Source organism: Gorilla gorilla, chromosome 7, assembly GCF_029281585.2.
Source record: "Gorilla gorilla gorilla isolate KB3781 chromosome 7, NHGRI_mGorGor1-v2.1_pri, whole genome shotgun sequence".
Taxonomy (NCBI): domain Eukaryota; kingdom Metazoa; phylum Chordata; class Mammalia; order Primates; family Hominidae; genus Gorilla; species Gorilla gorilla.
In genome coordinates this window covers 52793197-52812306 of record NC_073231.2, presented here as the reverse complement: position 1 = coordinate 52812306, position 19110 = coordinate 52793197, and the positions used below count along the sequence as shown (strand labels likewise).

General features: G+C 39.3%; 1 protein-coding gene and 1 pseudogene across 1 annotated transcript in view; both read right to left on the bottom strand.

The window, feature by feature from the left end:
* Positions 1-19110, bottom strand: part of CPA6 (carboxypeptidase A6) — a 320694-nt gene that overhangs the window by 148336 nt on the left and 153248 nt on the right. The gene's annotated exons all lie outside the window — the stretch shown is intronic.
* LOC134759087 (ATP synthase subunit a-like) overlaps positions 14270-19110 on the bottom strand; it is a 31055-nt pseudogene continuing 26214 nt past the window's right edge.

The following is a 19110-nucleotide window of genomic DNA, read 5'->3' as shown; positions in this document are numbered from 1 at the left end:
ATCAAGAGAACAATCCCATTTACAACAATTACAAAAATTGAAACACTTAGAAATAAATTTAACAAAGAAAGTGAAAGAACTGTACACAAAAAACTATAAAATATCAAGGAAAGAGGCTGGGCACGGTGGTTCACACCTGTAATCCCAGCACTTTGGGAGGCCGAGGAGGGCGGATCACGAGGTCAGGAGATTGAGACCATCCTGGCTAACATGGTGAAACCCTGTCTCTACTAAAAATACAAAAAATTAGCCAGGCACGGTGGTGGGCACCTGTAGTCCCAGCTACTCGGGAGGCTGAGGCAGGAGAATGGCATGAACCCGGGAGGCAGAGCTTGCAGTGAGCCGAGATCATGCCACTGTACTCCAGCCTGGGTGACAGAGCAAGACTCCATCTCAAAAAAAAAAAAAAAAAAAAAAAAAAATCAAGGAAAGAAACTGAAGAAGACACAAATAAATTAAAACATGTTCTGTGTGTTCATGTTCTGGAAGAATTAATACTGTTAAAAGATCTATACTACCCAAAGCGATCTACAGATTTAATGCAATTCATGTGAAAATCTCAATGTCACTTTTCGTAGCTGTAGAAAAAGCAAATTTGGCAGGGTGTGGTGGTTCATGACTGTGATCTCAGCATTTTGGGAGGCCAAGGCAGGCAGATCACTTGATGTCAGGAGTTCAAAATCAGCCTAGGCAATATGGTAAAACCCCATCTCCACTAAAAATACAAAAATTAGCTGGGCATGGTGGCACATGAGAGTAATCCCAGCTACTCTAGAGGCTGAGGCAGGAGAATTGCTTGAATCCAGGAGGTGGAGGTTGCAGTGAACTGAGATCATGCCACTGCACTCCAGCCTGGGCAACAGAGTGGAGACTCTGTCTCAAAAAAAAAAAAAAAAAAAAAGCAAATTGAATCACAAAAAACCCAAATAACCAAGGCAATGATGAACAAAAAGAACAAAGCTAGAGGTATCACACCAACTGTAGTTGATTTCAAACTATACTACAAAGTGATAGTAATTAAAAGAGCATGGTACTAGCATAAAATAGACACATTCACCAATGGAACAGGACAGAAATCATAGAAATGAATCTGTTCATCTATGGTCAATTAACTTGACAAAGGTGCCAAGAATATACAATGGGAAAAGGACAGTCTGTTCAATAAGTGGTGATAGGAAAACTGGATATCCATATGCAAAAGAATAAATCTGGACCCTTATCTCACCCCATATACAAAAATTTAACTAAAAATGGATTATAGATTTAAACATAAAACCTGAAAACCACTGGAAAAAAACATAGGGGAAAAAACTACATGACATTTCTCCAGGCTACGATTTTTTTTTTAGGTTTGATTCCAAAGGCATGGGCAATGAAAGCCAAAATAGACAACTGGAATTACATAAAAATAAAAACTTCTGTACAACAAAGAAAACAATTAAGAGAGGGAGGACACAGACTACAGATTGGGAGAAAATATTTGCAAGCCATACATCTGATAAGGGATTAATATTTAAAATATGTAAGGACCTCAACTATATAGAAAGAAAACAAATAATCCAATTTAAAAATGGGCAAAGAATCTGAATAGACACTTCTGAAAAGAAGACATATGAATGGCTAACAAATACATGAAAAAAAATGCTTGACATTATTAATCATTAGGGAAATGCAAATTAAATCCACAATGAGATATCACCTCATACCTGTTAGGATGGCTATTACCAAAAAGAGGAAAGATAACAAGTGTTGGCTAGGGTGTGGAGAAAACGGAATTCTTGTACACCGTTGGTGGGAATGTAAATTAGTACAGCCATTATGGAAAACTGTATGGTGCTTCCTTTAAAATCTGAAAACAGATCTACCATATGATCCAGCAATGCCACATATGGGTGTTTCTCTGAAATATTTAAAGTCAGTATGTCAAAGACATGTCTACACTCCTATGTTCATTGCAGCCCTATTCACAATAGTCAAGCTACAGAATCAACCTAAGTGTCCATCACTGATGAATGTATAAAGAAAATGTATATATACACAATGGAATACTAACCTACTCAGCTTTAAAAAAGGAAGAAATTCTGGGCTGGGTGCAGTGGCTCATGCCTGTAATCCCAGCAGTTTGGGAGGCCAAGGCGAGAGGATCACCTGAGGCCAGGAGTTCGAGACCAGCCTGGCCAACATGGTGAAACCCTGTCACTACTAAAAATACAAAAAATTAGCCAGGCATGCTGGCAGGTGCCTGTAATCCCAGCTACCTGGGAGGCTGAGGCAGGAGAATCACTTGAATCCCAGAGGTGGAGGTTGCAGTGAGCTGCTCCAGCCTGGGCAACAGAGTGAGACTCTGTCTCCAAAAAAAAAAAAAAAGGAAGAAATTTTGTCAACATGGATGGAATTGGAAAAAATCATGTGAAGTGAAATAAACCAAATACAAAAAAACAAATAACACAAGACAAATAATACATGTTCTCACTTGATTTTGGTATTGAAAACAATTGAATTCATGGGAACTGAGAGTAGAATGGTGGTTACCAGAGGCTGAAGTTTGGGGGAATGGGGAGATGATAATCAAAGCCTCAGTTGCATAGTAGGAATAAGTTGGATTTTTTTGAGATCTACTGCACAGCATGGTAAATACAGCTAGTAACTGAGTACTGTACATTTTAACATCACTTAAGACAATAAATGTCAAATGTTCTCATCACAAACATTTCAAATATTTGAGGTGATGGATAAGTTTATTAGCTTCACTTAACCATTCCATTGTATTAAAAAAATCCTAGCATAACTTTATACTGCATAAATATATACAACTATAATTCATCTATATGTATATAATTAAAAAAAAATTTTATCTGGAACCACCAGACTTAATCAGGTCAAGATGTGCTAGCTGCACACTAAGATTTGATTTGATACATTGGGATGTGTAAAACATATGACCACTCACATAGACATAAATCCCACTGCTTGTAGAAGCGCTATAGGTGTATGCTCTAAAAATGTAGAAATTTAATTTGACATAATTTCTATAAAATATATGGTGCATTTGGAATCATATGTGCTCCACTATCAAGCATATTTCTGACAGCAGGGAATGTTCATTTTGACAAGATGGTGATGAGAAACAAATCTTTTTCTTACAATTATACATATCTGATGATATGAAGAACATTCTACAGAATAGCTTCTGGCTTCATAAATTTCAAACCTTGCTTCTTTAACTCTGCTTATGGTACTGAGTGCTATAGGATGCATTCTTACCACTTTACAATGTTTCCCCCAACATAAAGCCGCTGTGTTGTGTGTTGGCACGGTGGGTGGAAGGAACAGGTAGTATAACTATAGACCAAGGGACTTCAAGTCTTAGAAACTTTTTTTTTTTTTTTTTTGAGACAGTCTTGCTCTGTTACCCAGGCTGGAATGCGGTGGCACGATCTCAGCTCACTGCAAACTTCCGCCTCCGGGGTTCAAGCGATTCTCCTATCTTAGCCTCCCCAGTAGCTGGAATTACAGGCGCCTGCTACCACACCTGGCTAATTTTAGTAGAGACTGGGTTTCACCATGTTGGCCAGGCTGACCTCGAACTCCTGGCCTCAAGTGATCCTCCTGCCTCGGCCTCCCAAAGTGCTAGGATTATAGGCGTGAGTCACCCAGCCCAGCCTGAGTCATTTAAACTGAATCCCATTTAACCCAAACTAATTATATCCCAAATTCCACTTTAGCTGAATCCCCTCAGTACCATGACCATTTCAAAGACATGAGGGTATGAGTGATAGATGGTAACTCTAAGTGGAATGAGACATCAGTCTAAACAGATAAAACATTTTACTTTTATATGTGAGCATGTGAACACATGGGAAGGGCCTGTCCAGGGAGGAGTCCTAAAGCTTAAGCTTCATTAGCTTTGTAGTAAATTCATCTCCCCATCTGGGCTTGAAAAGCTTGCCTAGCATGTAATCTGGAGGTTCCTAATAGGGAAGATTCACTACTCCCATATACTGATTGAAGAACAGGCATCTTTCTTACGCTCTTCGAAGCATAAGAAAGATGGCTAATTTTTTGTATTTTTAGTAGTGACAGGTGTAAGAAATATTCAGGATCCAAAAAGGTAATAATTGTCTTTTGTATCAGATGTGATATTAACGTTTCTTGAAAGCAAAAGGAAAGCACGAGTTAACTGTAACCTGCTGCCTAAATTAAGCAGTAAAAATAATTCCATAAGAGAGTAACTCACTCTCAGGAGAAATAAATGTCATTTAAATAATATGAATGAAGAGTACCTGTGTGTCAGGCAGAACCACCCTGAATGTTTGCAGCCCAGGGGCTGTATCCTGACCTCAGGCCTCTTGCTGATAAGTAATTTCGAGTCGTGTGGGATAAGAAATATGTTGCAGTCTACGAATTGTCTACCCAGTACATCAACTCACCTGAGATGATAAAATTGTTCCCTTAGAGCAGGATTTAGCAAACATTGTCTATAAAGAACCAAACACAGTAAATATTTCAAATATTTATGAAGGCTAAAATTTGAATTGCATAACATTTTCATGTGTCACAAAATATTTTTATTTTGATGTTTTTAACTATTAAAAAATATAAAAAATTTTTTAGTTTGAAGGCTGTACAAGAACAGGTGGCATGTCAGATTTTGCCCCGGACTGTTGTTTACTGACCTTTGTTCTAAAATATGCAGAGAAAAGATTTGGGATTAAGCTGATAGAGGGTTTAGAAGGACACCACTTTTCTGTTCTGCATTTCTATGTAGAAGATATTTCTCAAATTACAAATAATGCAGTATATCAGCTGTATATCAGCTGTTTGGTAGGCACCATGCTGAAGATCTAAAATGAATGACACGGATCTCCTCCCTCAAAGTGCTCAAATGCAACACAATCACCTTCCCAACCCATGACTTTTGATTGGCTGTTGGTGATTTGGCTTGTCTTGGCTATTGGTTTGAATTAATAGTGTATCTTATAGAGACATGGTACCAGTGCAGCACCATGGGCACAACCCAATTTGGCACGAGATCCCTGGCAGCCAAGTGGGCAGCACCTTGATTACCAAGATGGACTGGCCACCCTGTCTGCATCCGGTGTCCTCTTCCTGCCACTGTGCTCCTTATGGGTCCCTGTTACTATAATGAGTTTTGAAGTTCAAGAAGCTTTTGCACAGAAAGGATTGGTTCCAGTTACTTGCATTTTCAAGAAACATCAACTTAGGAATAAGTAAAAACATCATTTACATAATGAAAAAAAACATGTTACATAATTAAAAACATCATTTTCATTAACTTAAGTTCAGCATATAAATCTTATTAATTCCATTTATAAATCTATATCTAAAATAAGAATTTTACCTTTCCTTGCTCTTTGATTACTGTTTGATTAATTTAAGTAACACAGGATAAACATCCTTAAATAATCAGCCTGTAGTTTATCAAATTCCCTTAAGCATTTTATACTACATTTGTAAATTTATTCAACGAATTTTACTTCAAATGCCTGACCAGACAAGCCTACCACCCAAACAATAAAACCTTTAATATATTTAAACAATGTAAATTAAATGTATAAATATAGAAACCCAATAGTTCTTTTAAGCATTCCAACTTTCAACTTAAAAATCATATGTTTAGGCTGGGCGTGGTGGCTCACGCCTGTAATCCCAGCACTTTAGGAGGTCGAAGTAGGCGGATCACCTGAGGTCAGGAGTTCAACACCAGCCTGGCCAACATGGCCAAACCCCATCTCTACTAAAAATACAAAAAAATTAGCCAGGTGTGGTGGTGGGTGCCTGTAATCCCAGCTGCTCGGGAGGCTGAGGCAAGAGAATCACTCGAACCCAGGAGTTGGAGGTTGCAGTGAGCCGAGATTGTGCCACTGCACTCCAGCCTGGGTGACAGAGTGGGACTCTGTCCCCACCAAAAAAAAGAAAAAACCTAAGTTTATAATCACATATTTTAAAGTGAAATCCCCCAACTAATCCATCAGATTATCATGTCAAATTCTCTTAAACATTATAAGCATAATAAGTACCAAACACATAGATTGTTCCAGTGATTATAAAACCTACACTTAAACTTAATCCCCCAAATACAAATCATATGGGTCAAACTACCTTCACTAAGTTTTAAACATTCTAGGGTAGAAAGACTTTTAAGTTGGGGTCAGCAAACTGACCTGCCATATCTGGCCTGCTGCCTGTTTTTCTATGGCCTCAAGCTAAGAATGGTTTCTGCCGTTCTAAATAGTTAAGAAAGAAAAGTAAAAGAAGATGATTTCAACACCCATAAAGGTTTATAGGAACATAGTTATGCTCATTCGCTTCCACATTGGCTATGGCTGCTTTGGGGCTACAACATCAGAGTTGAGTGGTTAACACAGAGACCATATGGCCCTCAAACCGAAAATATTTACTCTCTGTATCTTTACAGAAAGTTTGTTAACCCTCTTTTTTTTATTTAGAAGAAACCTAAATAAACGATCATTGCAACAGAAACTTTTGCCTGAAAGGAATTTGGGACCAAAGGCAGAGAGTGTCTTTCAGAAGGTTGTTTGTTGTCCACCTTCCTCCACTTACCCAGAGCACTAACAACAGAGGTTGAGGACAGGAAAGAAGGGAATACAAAGGGAAGAAAAACTCTCTTTTGGTGTAAAAACAGAGATCCCCTCTCACCATATGGCCACCTACCCTTCCCCTTCTCCAATGCGAGTGATACTGATTCTGAGCAGTTTAGAGCCTACTGGCAGCTGTTAAGCTGTGGGGGTGCTTCTCATAGCATGCTTAGGAGGAAGTGGTACGAGAGGGTGGTTTCCCTAATCCGTCTACCAACACAAGTTGAGATAGCATCATTTAGGTGAGAAGAAAGTTCTGACCCTTTGATTGCCATTAGCTTTGCCTTTCAGTAACCTCATGAAAAGAATTATTGAGATGCTTCCAGACTATTATTCAGGGTCCAGTTTTCCTAGTTTAGAAGCCTCAATGTCTTTAAAGTAAGAAAAAAATAATCAAAACTGGGTTGCATTTTAGTCTCTTGTTTTTGGGGTTTGGCAAGAATATGTTTACCTAAGTTGATAATAAAGTCAGAGATGGGGGCTTGCAGATTTAATTGGAAATAGTTCTTGAAATTGAGTGAGTGTACGTACATGCATGTGTGGGCATCTATTGACTGTTATGTCCTTCAAGCATGAATTAATTAGTACCTTGTGGTTACCATGCCAGCCTGGAATATTCAAGGTAAGTTCAGCTGCAATGGATTTAGCAGGAATCAGGCTCTGACCATGCTGAGTCACAGCACCCCCAAAGTTAAAAAATACCAAATGCATGACAGTGCTCCCATGATTGGTTAATAGGGTGGTAGCCATTAGTTCATCGAGATGTCTTATTTAAGGGGAATGTGTTGGCGGTCTTAGTTTTATGGCCCTGAAATAAGAACCAGATGCCAGGTATAGTTTCAGTATAGTCACCCCCAAGTGTTATGGGCCCAGAGCGAGGGGAGTAGCACTCCCGAGTGGGATGATGATTTCTTGGAGGTTGGTAGATTAAGAGACCAAAAATTGGTAGGGGATATCCATGTTGACGAGCGATGTCTTGACTGAAATGTGCTATGTCCAATGAACGAGTAAATGTACTATGTAATATTAAGTAATATTAAGTAATGTAAGATTTACAGTACTGATCAATATCCATGTGAGGTAATGTACGGTTAATGACAGTGGATGTGCGACAGTTGATTAAGGGATTATTAGTACATGCTTATATGCACGTGGACTGGATTTTTAATGTATTGTTAAACATGAATGTACTATGTACTGTTAAGCATTTATATACTATATATTATTCATTCATGGGGACTAGCCGTAATGTACAAAGTACATAAAGGCACTATTACAATAGTGCTAGTTGATTAATACTGACATGGTAGTCAAAGTATATGCTGAGAAAGAATTCAGGGAATCGTTTAATTAGAATTTCAGCTTTGGGTGTTAACGGTGAAGCAGGATATTTTTTCCCTGAGTTGTCCTGGGGAAGGATCCTCCATTTCTGGTTTACAAGACCAGAGTATTGAATTATACTACAAGAGCATCTTCATTTAAGCAGTTTATTTTCAATTAGGCCAGAGAGTGGCATAAGGGTAAGGATGATAGAGAAGTACGCAATAGATGCTGTCTGTTTGATGGTGATAAAAGGGTATTGGACTGGCTGTCCCCCAACTCATGTGAGTGTAAATAGGTCAGCCACTAAGATTCAGAATAGGCCTTTACTCAATGGTCAAAATATTATGCTTTGTTGTTTGGACATGTGAAGTACAGGAATAACTGCCAGAATGAGAATGGAGAACATAAGGGCCAGTATGTCTCCTAGTTTATTAGGGAAGGATCGTAAGATTGCATAAGCAAACAAAAAGTACCAGTCTGGTTTAATGTGGGGTGGGGTGTTGAGGGGGTTGGCTAAAGTGTAGTTATCTGGGTTGTTCAGGAGGTCAAGCAAAAATAGTACTAGAGTTATTAGAAGGAGCAGGAGAAAAATTAAACCTAAAACATCTTTGGTTGTGTAGGGGGGTGGAAAGTTATTTTGTCAGGGTCTGATGAAACCCCTGAAGGGTTATTAGATCCTGTTTCATGTAGAAATAAAAGGTGAACAGCTGCTAGAACTGTAATGATGAAGGGTAAGATGAAATGGAAGGCGTAAAAGCATGTAAGGGTGGCTTTGTCTACTGAGAGCCCACCTCAGATTCATCGCACAAGGTCAGTTCCAATATATATGGGATGGCTGATAGATTTGTAATTATTGTTGCACCTCAGAATGATATGTGGCCTCATGGGAGCATGTAGCCTATGAATGCTGTCACCATAGTTGTGAGTAGGAGGATAATGCCGATGTTTCAGGTTTCTAGAAATGCAAATAATCCATAGTATAAGTCCTGGCCAACGTGTAAGAAGAGGCAGATGAAAAATATTGAAGTGCCGTTAGCATGAAAATAGCAGACTATTCAGCCGTAGTTTACATCTCGGCAGATGTGAGTGACTGAAGAGAAGGCAGTTGAGGTATCTGATGTGTAATGCATGGCTATGAATAGCCCCGTAATGATGTGGAGGGTTAGGCAGGCACCAAGAAGTGAGCTGAAGTTTCATCATGTAGAAATTTTAGATGGTGTGGGAAGATCGATGAATGAGTGACTAATACTTTTTATTAGCAGGTGTGTTTTGCGGGGATTGGTCTTTAGCATTCTTATAGTTGAAATACAATGAAGATTTTTCATGTCATTAGTCATGGTTGTAGTTCATGTGGGAATAATGGCATATACTGCATTTTTATTAAGTGTCCTTTTGGTTATAGGGTTTGCAGGTTTCTCTTCAAAACCTTCTCTTATTTATGGAGGTCTAGGGCTAATCATCAGTGGTGCTGTAGGTTGTGGTATTGTGTTGAATTTTGGTGGGGTTTTGTGGGGTTGATAGTCTTTATTTATTTGGGTGGCATGATGGTTGTTTTTGGTTATACTACAGTGATGGCTGCTGAGAAGTACCCTGAAACATGAGGATCAAGTATTGATAGCTGAGTGGCTTTATTATTAGGATTTTTAATGGAGTTGATGCTGGTTTGGTGAATAGTTTAGCACGATGAAGTGGGGATCACGATTGATTTCAATAGTGTAAAGAGTTGGATGATTTTTGAGGGTGAGGGGGCTGGGTAGTTGCGTGAAGATTCTGTGGGTGCAGCTGCCTTGTGCAACTATGGGTGTTGGTTAGTGGTAGTTGCTGGTTGATCATTATTTGTTAGTATTTATGTTGCGATTGAAATTACTTAGAGTAACAGATAATTAGGAGTAGGGCTAGAAAGGATGGAATAAAAAAGAAGACAAAGTAGAGTTTAATTAGGCCTGAGTAGATACCGTAATGGAGGGTGAAATTTGGGTTTGTGTGATGGTCTTCAGTATAGATTTTTCTAGTCAAATTGGGTCTAGTAGAAGTGAGGCTGGATTTTGGCTTGTGAAGAGGCCTAAGTGGGGGATTGTATGGTGAATTGTGGCTGAATAAAATCCTAGTATGTTGCAGAAGTTGAAAGTCTGTAGGGGGTGTTTTAGTTTAAGATTATTAGTTATAAAATTAAGTTCCATTGCTAGTGAGAAACCTAAGATGGTCACACCAAGGGCTGTGAATTTCAGGTGGAGTGGCATGGTTGTTTGTGGGGATGAAACAGGAATGGTACTGCTGGTGATGAGGAATCCGGCGAAGATGCTACCGATTGTTAGGCGCTTGAGTTAATTAGGAAGAGGTTATTTTTGTTAATAGTAATTAGAGTTGTGAAGCGAAGTTGTCCTATTAGTGCACGAAGAAAATAATACGGGTACTATAGACAGCTGTCAAGGAGGTGGCAATAGGGTAATAAAAAGGGCTCATGGCCAGGCACAGTGGCTTATGCCTGTAATCCCAGCATTTTGGGAGGCTGAGGCAGGAGGATCATGAGGTCAGGAGATCGAGACCATCCTGGACAACATGGTGAAACCCCGTCTCTACTAAAAATACAAAAAAATTAGCTGGGCATGGTGGCATGTGCCTGTAATCCCAGCTACTTGGGAGACTGAGGCAGGAGAATCGCTTGAACCAGAAAATCAGAGGTTGTAGTGAGCTGAGGTCGCACCACAGCACTCTAGCCCAGGAGACAGTGCGAGACTCGGTCTCAAAACAAAAAGAAAAAAACAAACAAAAAAAGGGCTCAGGGGTTGGTGTATGATGTGTTTGCAGTTTCAACGATGAGGTCGTTAGAGTAGGAACCTGTGAGGAAAGGTATACTTGTAAGTGCAAGTGTGCCGATAATAAGGGAGGAGGAAGTGAGGGGCAAAGTCTTGAATAGCCCTCCTATTCTTTGGATGTCTTGTTCATCATTGAGGCTGTGGATGATGGACCCTGAACATATAAATAATATAGCTTTAAAAAAGGCGTGGGTGCAGATGTGAAGGAATGCTAGGTGTGGCTGATTAATGCCTATTGTGACTATTATAAGGCCTAGCTGACTTGACAGAGAATGTTATGATTTTTTTTGATATTGTCTTGTGTTAGAGCACAGATTCCTGGAAATAAGGTAGTAACAGCCCCCAGACATAATGTAAGGGTTTGGACTGATAAATTATTTTCTATTAAAGGGTAGAAGCAGATGAGCAGGAAAACTCCTGCTCCGACTGTAGTGCTGGAGTGGAGTAGGGCTGAGAATGGGGTTGGATCTTCTATGGTGATGCAAGTCAGGGATGAAGGCTGAATTGAGCTGACTTTCCTGCTGCTGCCAAGAGAAGGCTAATCAATGGAAGGGAGTTGGGGGTAGGATCTAGAATAAACATTTGTTGAAATTCTCATGTGTTAGAGGATGGGAGGAACCATGCCATAGCTAAGATAAAGCCAACATCTCCGATGTGGTTGTACAGGACTGCTTGGAGGGCTGCTGTTTTAGCATCTGCTCGGCCATACCATCAGCCGATTAGCAAGAAGGATGGTTCCTATGCCTTCTCATCCAATAAAGAGCTGAAAGAGGTTGTTGGCAGTAACCAGAATATTGTGATAAGGAAAATAAGTAAACATTTGGAAAACTGATTCATGTTAGGGTCTGAGTTTATGTATCATATTGAGAATTCTATAATAGATCAGGTAACGAATAGTGCTACTGGGATAAATATTGTAGAGAAGTAGTCTAGTTTGAAGCTTAGAGTTTGAGGGTCTGGATCATCATTCAATGTCAGTTTGAGATAATGACTTCTTGGTCTGCACATATAAACATTGTTGCAGGGATGAGGCTAATGATGAAGGCACATGTGATAGATATTTTTACATAATTTGGGTATGAACCTTTTTTGCAGGTGTTGGTTAAGGTAGCAGTAATTGGCAGGATTAAGGGGACTAGGGCTGTTGCATCAGTGGAAGAATACATGCTTGTTACTTTTATTTGGAGTTGCACCAGTGTTTTTGGTTCTTAAGGCCAACGGATGACTCTCGTCCTTTAAAAGTTGAGAAAGCCGTGTTGTTAGACATGGAGGCATGAGTTAGCAGTTCCTGCATACATTCTCGGTAGATAAGAAATTGAAGGCTTCTATTGTTACATCCACAATCTAATGTTTTGCTTAAACTACAGCTACAGCATGCAACCCCCAAAATAATTTTAGGGTCTAAGGATAGTAGGAAGATAGGTGCTAGATATATAAGTATTAATGTGTTTTTCTCATGTAAAGGAAGGTTTGATATGTTGATATGATACGTAAGTGTCCTTCGTTGTGATTAGCATACACAGGGAGTAAAGGGCTGTAATTAGTATACTAAGTCCTATAAGCATAATAGTGATATTTGACGAGGAGAGTGAGGCCACAGTCACAAAGAGTTCTACTAGATTAATGGTAGGGGGTAAGGCAAGGTTAGTCTGATTTGCTAGAAGTCATCATGAGGCTATTAGTGGGAGTAGTGTTTGAAGGCCTCAGTAAGTAATATGGTTCATCTATGGGCTCACTCATAGTTTGAGTTTGCTAGGCAGAATAGTAGGGATGAAGTGAGTCCATAAGCAATTATAGGGGTGACCACACCTGTAAAGCTCCAAGGGATCTGGATGAGAATAGCCATAATAACAAGTGCTATGTGGCTTATGGAGGAGTAGGCAATAAGTGATTTTAAATTGGTTTGTTGTAGACTAATAGAGCTTGTCATGATTATTCCTCATAGGGATAGAGTGAGGAAAGGGTAGGCTATATGTTCTGTTAGAGGGTTGAGGATGAGAGTAAGTCATATTATTCTGTAACTGCCTAGCTTTAGGAGTTCTGCTGCAAGTACTACTGAGCCACCAATAGGGGCTTCTACGTGGGCTTTGGGGACTCACAGGTGAAGTCCATATAGAGGTATTTTTACTAGAAAAGCCATGATACATGCCAGTCATAGAAGATTGTTGGATCAGGAGGTTAACAGCTCTTGGGTAGTAAGTATTATTACTACTATGTTTAGTGAACCTGAAGTATTTTAAGTATAAACAAGTGCTACGAGTAGAGGTAGGGATCCTACTAGTGTATAAAATAAGAAGTATGAGCCTGTGTTAAGGTGTTCTGTTTGATTACCTCAGCGGGTAATGATAATTAGGGTAGGAACTAGCATGGCTTCAAAGAGGATATAGAATATAATTAGTTCTGTGGCTGTAAATGTTATGATTAAATAAGTCTGTAGGGAGATCAGCATAGAAATATAGAGCTTTTTTCATGGAAGTGACTCATTAGGTGATGTTGTTGCTAGAATTATAAGAGGTAGCAGTCAGGTTGTTAAGATTAGAAGGGGTGATGTCAGTGGGTCAGGAGAGACAGTTAATGAGAAGTTGGATGAGTTATCATTGAGTTGGTTAAAAAATAGTAGGCTGATGAGGCTGATAAGTAGGCTGTGGGTAACCATGTTGATTCAGATTATAGAATTTTTAGAGAACTATGTTATTGGTAATAGTATGATTGTTGGAATAATAATTTTTAGCATTGAAGTAAATTTAGATTTTGTGTGTAATCTAGGCCATATGTACTGGAGATTGAAACTAGTATGGCAAGGGCCGCTGCGGCTTCGCAGGCAGCAAATTCTAGGAGGATAATGGGTATTATGTTTGCTAGAGCGAAATGTGAAGTCCTTGAAAGCCTGTGGCTATAAAGAATGTGGAGCTGTAGATTCCATCAGAGATAGTAAAGGGGGCTTCGAAATATTCTGAGGCTTGTAGAAGGGTAAATACCTAAGGTAATTGTGATGGATAGTGCTTGAAGTATCTCCTTTCGACTACCTTCTATTAGGCTGTGGTGAGCCCAAGTAATTGACACTCCTGATGCGAATAATACAGATATACTCAGGAGGGGGACTTCTAAGGGGTTGAGGGGAAAAATGCCCGTTGGGGATCAGTATCCTCCTAATTCTGGAGTTGGGGCTAGACTGGAGTAGTAGAATGCCCAGAAGAAACCAGCAAAAAAGAATATCTCTGAGATAATAAATAGAATTATTCCATATCAGAGGAATGATTGACAATTGATGTAAGGTGGCCCTTTTTTTTTTGGACGATTGATGTGAGGTGGCCTTGAAATGTACTTTCTCAGGTAATGTCACGTCATCATTGGTATATGGTTAGTGTGTTGGTCAGCAAGCCCAGGGTTAAGAGGGTAATAAAGTGAAATCACATGGCCAGGCCAGATGTTATGAGGAGAGCTGAGAGAGCTCCTGTTAGTGGTTGGGGCTGGGTTTAACTATGTGGTTGGCATGTGTTTGGTGGGTCATTATGTGTTGTTGTGTAGGTAAAGGCTTACTAATTGTGTAAAGACATAGGCCTGAATAAGGGCTATGGCGAATTCGAGGATGGTTTGTAAGATTAGAATGATGAGAGCGATTGAAGCTGTGGGAAGACTGAGTTGATAATACTAGTGTGGCTCCTTCAATTAAATGCATTAGTAGGTGTCCAGCTGTAATGCTGGCTGTTAATCGCATAGCTAGCGCCATTGGTTGAATGAATAGGCTAATAGTTTCAATGATCACTAGCACAGGGATAAGTGGTACAGGTGTGCTTGCGGTAAAAAGTGAGCTAAGGAAGCTTTCATCTTAAAGCAGAAGCCTGTAACTACTGTGCCACCTCATAGGGGGATTGCTAGTCCTAGATTTATGGATAACTGGGTAGTTGGTGTAAATGAACGGGGTGGAAGCCTGAGGAGATTGGTTGAAGCAATGAAGAGAAATAGGGAGATCAGCATAAGGGATCAGGTTTGCCGTTTAACATTATGGATTATTATTATTTGTTTTAGTACAAGTTGAATTAGTCACTGTTGAATGGAAGTCAGTCGGTTACTGATTAGATGACTGGAGGTTGGAAATAGTATGGTGGGAAATAAAATGATTAATACTACTGCAGGTAGGCCTAGAATTATTGGGGTAATAAAAGAGGTGAATAGATTTTCATTCTTTTAATTCTCAAGGGGTTTTATGTTTTTGCATTTTGATTATTTTTGGGTTATTTTGGGTCTCTTGCAATAGAGAAGGAAGGAGGCAAACAGAATAGGAGAGGGCAATTTGTACAGAGAGGGAAAATTCACCTGAGGGCTAAAATAAATGTAATCCCTAATTACTACACTGAAAGCATGGCAGAAATTCTATAGCCCTTCCATGGCTTATATAAACTATACTTTAAAAATAGCTATATCTTTTTTAAAAAGAGAAATGCTCAATGAAAGGGCAACTCCAAATGCCTTGTAATAGAAAACTGTTCTCAAACAAAATGAGAGCACTTTGCTGAGTCAGAATGTAGTGTTTCTTACATTTTGTTTTCATTTGGGCCCAGCCCCAAAGTGTGATTTGCTTATCAAGATCACGAGTGATGGAGACTAGAAGCCAGGTTTACATTAAAGATTGATGTTGGGGCCAGGGGTGGTGGCTTATGCGTGTAATCCCAGCACTCACTTGAGTCCAGGGGTTTGAGACCAGCCAGGCCAATATGGTGAAACCCTGTTTCTATTAAAAATACAAAAATTAGCTGGGCATGGTGGTTCATGCCTGTAATACCAGAAAACTCAAGAGGCTGAGGTAGGAGGATCACCTGAATCCAGGAGGCAGAGGTTGCAGTGAGCCAAGATTGCGCCACTGCACTCCAGCATAGGTGACAGAGCAAGACTCAAAAAAAAAAAAAAAAGATTGATGTTGAAATGCCATAATTATTGAGATTTGGAAAGAAAACCTTCAGGTGGTAGCTAAGAATGTGGTAGTTTTATAATATTGGGCTATTTCAAATTTTCTGTAAATCAATTTATTTCTTAAAAAGGATTTGACCAAAACTACCTTGATAGTTTTAGGCAGCATAGCATCCCTCTTCAAAAGGACTTTGTGCAAATGAAATAATACACTGGCAAATGAAAATATACCTTGTGGAAGAATCTTCCAAGGCTTATTGGCTATGGGATGGAGAAGGAAATATAGACAGACATTTAATATCAGAGTAAAATGTTTGTTTACAGGAAATCAGATCTTATGAACCTCTGAAAGAAGCTGCCTAGATGATCAGGGTTGCTCTTTACTGGGGGACAGGTAAGACCACTTCTAAACCTCAAATATATCTAATTTTGTGAGCTCCTTCAGAAGTTATAGGGGTCTTATCATCATTTTTATGTAGTGTATGGTAAGGAGATACTGATATAGAATTGTCAAGTTTTATAAACATCCTTGCTATAAATAATCACATCAAATCAAGTTTACAACTGAAAGTATTATTATAAAGTGAAAAACCATGTAACCACACCTAGGTCAAGAAGCAAAACATCACTAGAAAGCTTCCCTATGCCCTTCCCCCTAGGCACACTCTCCTTTGTCATCCCTAAAGAAGATCATTCTCCTGATTTTTACAGCAATTGCTTTTTTGTGTGTGTATTCTGTGTAGTGTTGATTGTTTTTATTATTATTATTATTATTATATTATACTTTAAGTTTTAGGGTACCTGTGCACAATGTGCAGGTTAGTTACATATGTATACATGTGTCATGCTGGTGTGCTGCACCCATTAACTCATCATTTAGCATTAGGTATATCTCCTAATGCTATCCCTCCCCACTCCCCCCACCCCACAACAGTCCCAAGAGTGTGATGTTCCCCTTCCTGTGTCCATGTGTTCTCATTGTTCAATTCCCATCTATGAGTGAGAACATGTGGTGTTTGGTTTTTTGTCCTTGCCGTAGTTTACTGAGAATGATGATTTCCAATTTCATCCATGTCCCTACAAAGGACAAGAACTCATCATTTGTTATGGCTGCATAGTATTCCATGGTGTATATGTGCCACATTTTCTTAATCCAGTCTATCATTGTTGGACATTTGGGTTGGTTCCAAGTCTTTGCTATTGTGAATAGTGCCGCAATAAACATACGTGTGCATGTGTCTTTATAGCAGCATGATTTATAGTCCTTTGGGTGTATACCCAGTAATGGGATGGCTGGGTCAAATGGTATTTCTAGTTCTAGATCCCTGAGGAATCGCCACACTGACTTCCACAATGGTTGAAATAGTTTACAGTCACACCAACAGTGTAAAAGTGTTCCTATTTCTCCACATCCTCTCCAGCACCTGTTGTTTCCTGACTTTTTAATGATTGCCATTCTAACTGGTGTGAGATGGTATCTCATTGTGGTTTTGATTTGCATTTCTCTGAAGGCCAGTGATGATGAGCATTTTTTCACGTGTCTTTTGGCTGCATAAATGTCTTCTTTTGAGAAGTGTCTGTTCATATCCTTTGCCCACTTTTTGATGGGGTTGTTTTTTTCTTGTAAATTTGTTTGAGTTCATTGTAGATTCTGGATATTAGCCCTTTGTCAGATGAGTAGGTTGTGAAAATTTTCTCTCATTTTGTAGGCTGCCTGTTCACTCTGATGGGAGTTTCTTTTCCTGTGCAGAAGCTCTTTAGTTTAATTAGATCCCATTTGTCAATTTTGGCTTTTGTTGCCATTGCTTTTGGTGTTTTAGACATGAAGTCCTTGCCCATGCCTATGTTCTGAATGGTAATGCCTAGGTTTTCTTCTAGGGTTTTTATGGTTTTAGGTCTAAAATTTAAGTCTTTAATCCATCTTGAATTAATTTTTGTATAAGGTGTAAGGAAGGGATCCAGTTTCAGCTTTCTACATATGGCTAGCCAGTTTTCCCAGCACCATTTATGAAATAGGGAATCTTTTCCCCATTGCTTGTTTTTCTCAGGTTTGTCAAAGATCAGATAGTTGTACGTATGCGCCGTTATTTCTGAGGGCTCTGTTCTGTTCCATTGATCTATATCTCTGTTTTGGTGCCAGTACCATGCTGTTTTGGTTACTGTAGCCTTGTAGTATAGTTTGAAGTCAGGTAGCGTGATGCCTCCAGCTTTGTTCTTTTGGCTTAGGATTGACTTGGTGATGTGGGCTCTTTTTTGGTTCCATATGAACTTTAAAGTAGTTTTTTCCAATTCTGTGAAGAAAGTCATTGGTAGCTTGATGGGGAGGGCGTTGAATCTATAAATTACCTTGGGCAGTATGGCCATTTTCATGATATTGATTCTTCCTACCCACGAGCGTGGAATGTTCTTCCATTTGTTTGTATCCTCTTTTATTTCATTGAGCAGTGGTTTGTAGTTCTCCTTGAAGAGGTCCTTCACATCCCTTGTAAGTTGGATTCTTAGGTATTTTATTCTCTTTGAAGCAATTGTGAATGGGAGTTCACTCATGATTTGGCTCTCTGTTTGTCTGTTATTGGTATATAAGAATGCTTGTGATTTTTGTACATTGATTTTGTATCCTGAGACTTTGCTGAAGTTGCTTATCAGCTTAAGGAGACTTTGGGCTGAGACAATGGGGTTTTCTAGTTATACAATCATGTCATCTGCAAACAGGGACAATTTGACTTCCTCTTTTCCTAATTGAATACCCTTTATTTCCTTCTCCTGCCTAATTGCCCTGGCCAGAACTTCCAACACTATGTTGAATAGGAGTGGTGAGAGAGGGCATCCTTGTCTTGTGCCAGTTTTCAAGGGGAATGCTTCCAGTTTTTGCCCATTCAGTATGATATTGGCTGTGGGTTTGTCATAGATAGCTCTTATTATTTTGAGATACGTCCCATCAATACCCAATTTATTGAGAGTTTTTAGCTTGAAGTGTTGTTGAATTTTGTCAAAGGCCTTTTCTGCATCTATTGAGATAATCATGTGTTTTTTGTTTTTGGTTCTGTTTATATGCTGGATTACATTTACTGATTTGCGTATATTGAACCAGCCTTGCATCCCAGGGATGAAGCCCACTTGATCATGGTGGATAAGCTTTTTGATGTGCTGCTGGATTTGGCTTGCCAGTATTTTATTGAGGATTTTTGCATCAATGTTCGTCAAGGATATTGGTCTAAAATTCTCTTTTTTGGTTGTGTCTCTGCCACGCTTTGGTATCAGGATGATGCTGGCCTCATAAAATGAGTTAGGGAGGATTCCCTCTTTTTCTATTGATTGGAATAGTTTCAGAAGGAATGGTACCAGTTCCTCCTTGTACCTCTGGTAGAATTCGGCTGTGAATCCGTCTGGTCCTGGACTCTTTTTGGTTGGTAAGCTATTGATTATTGCCCCAATTTCAGATC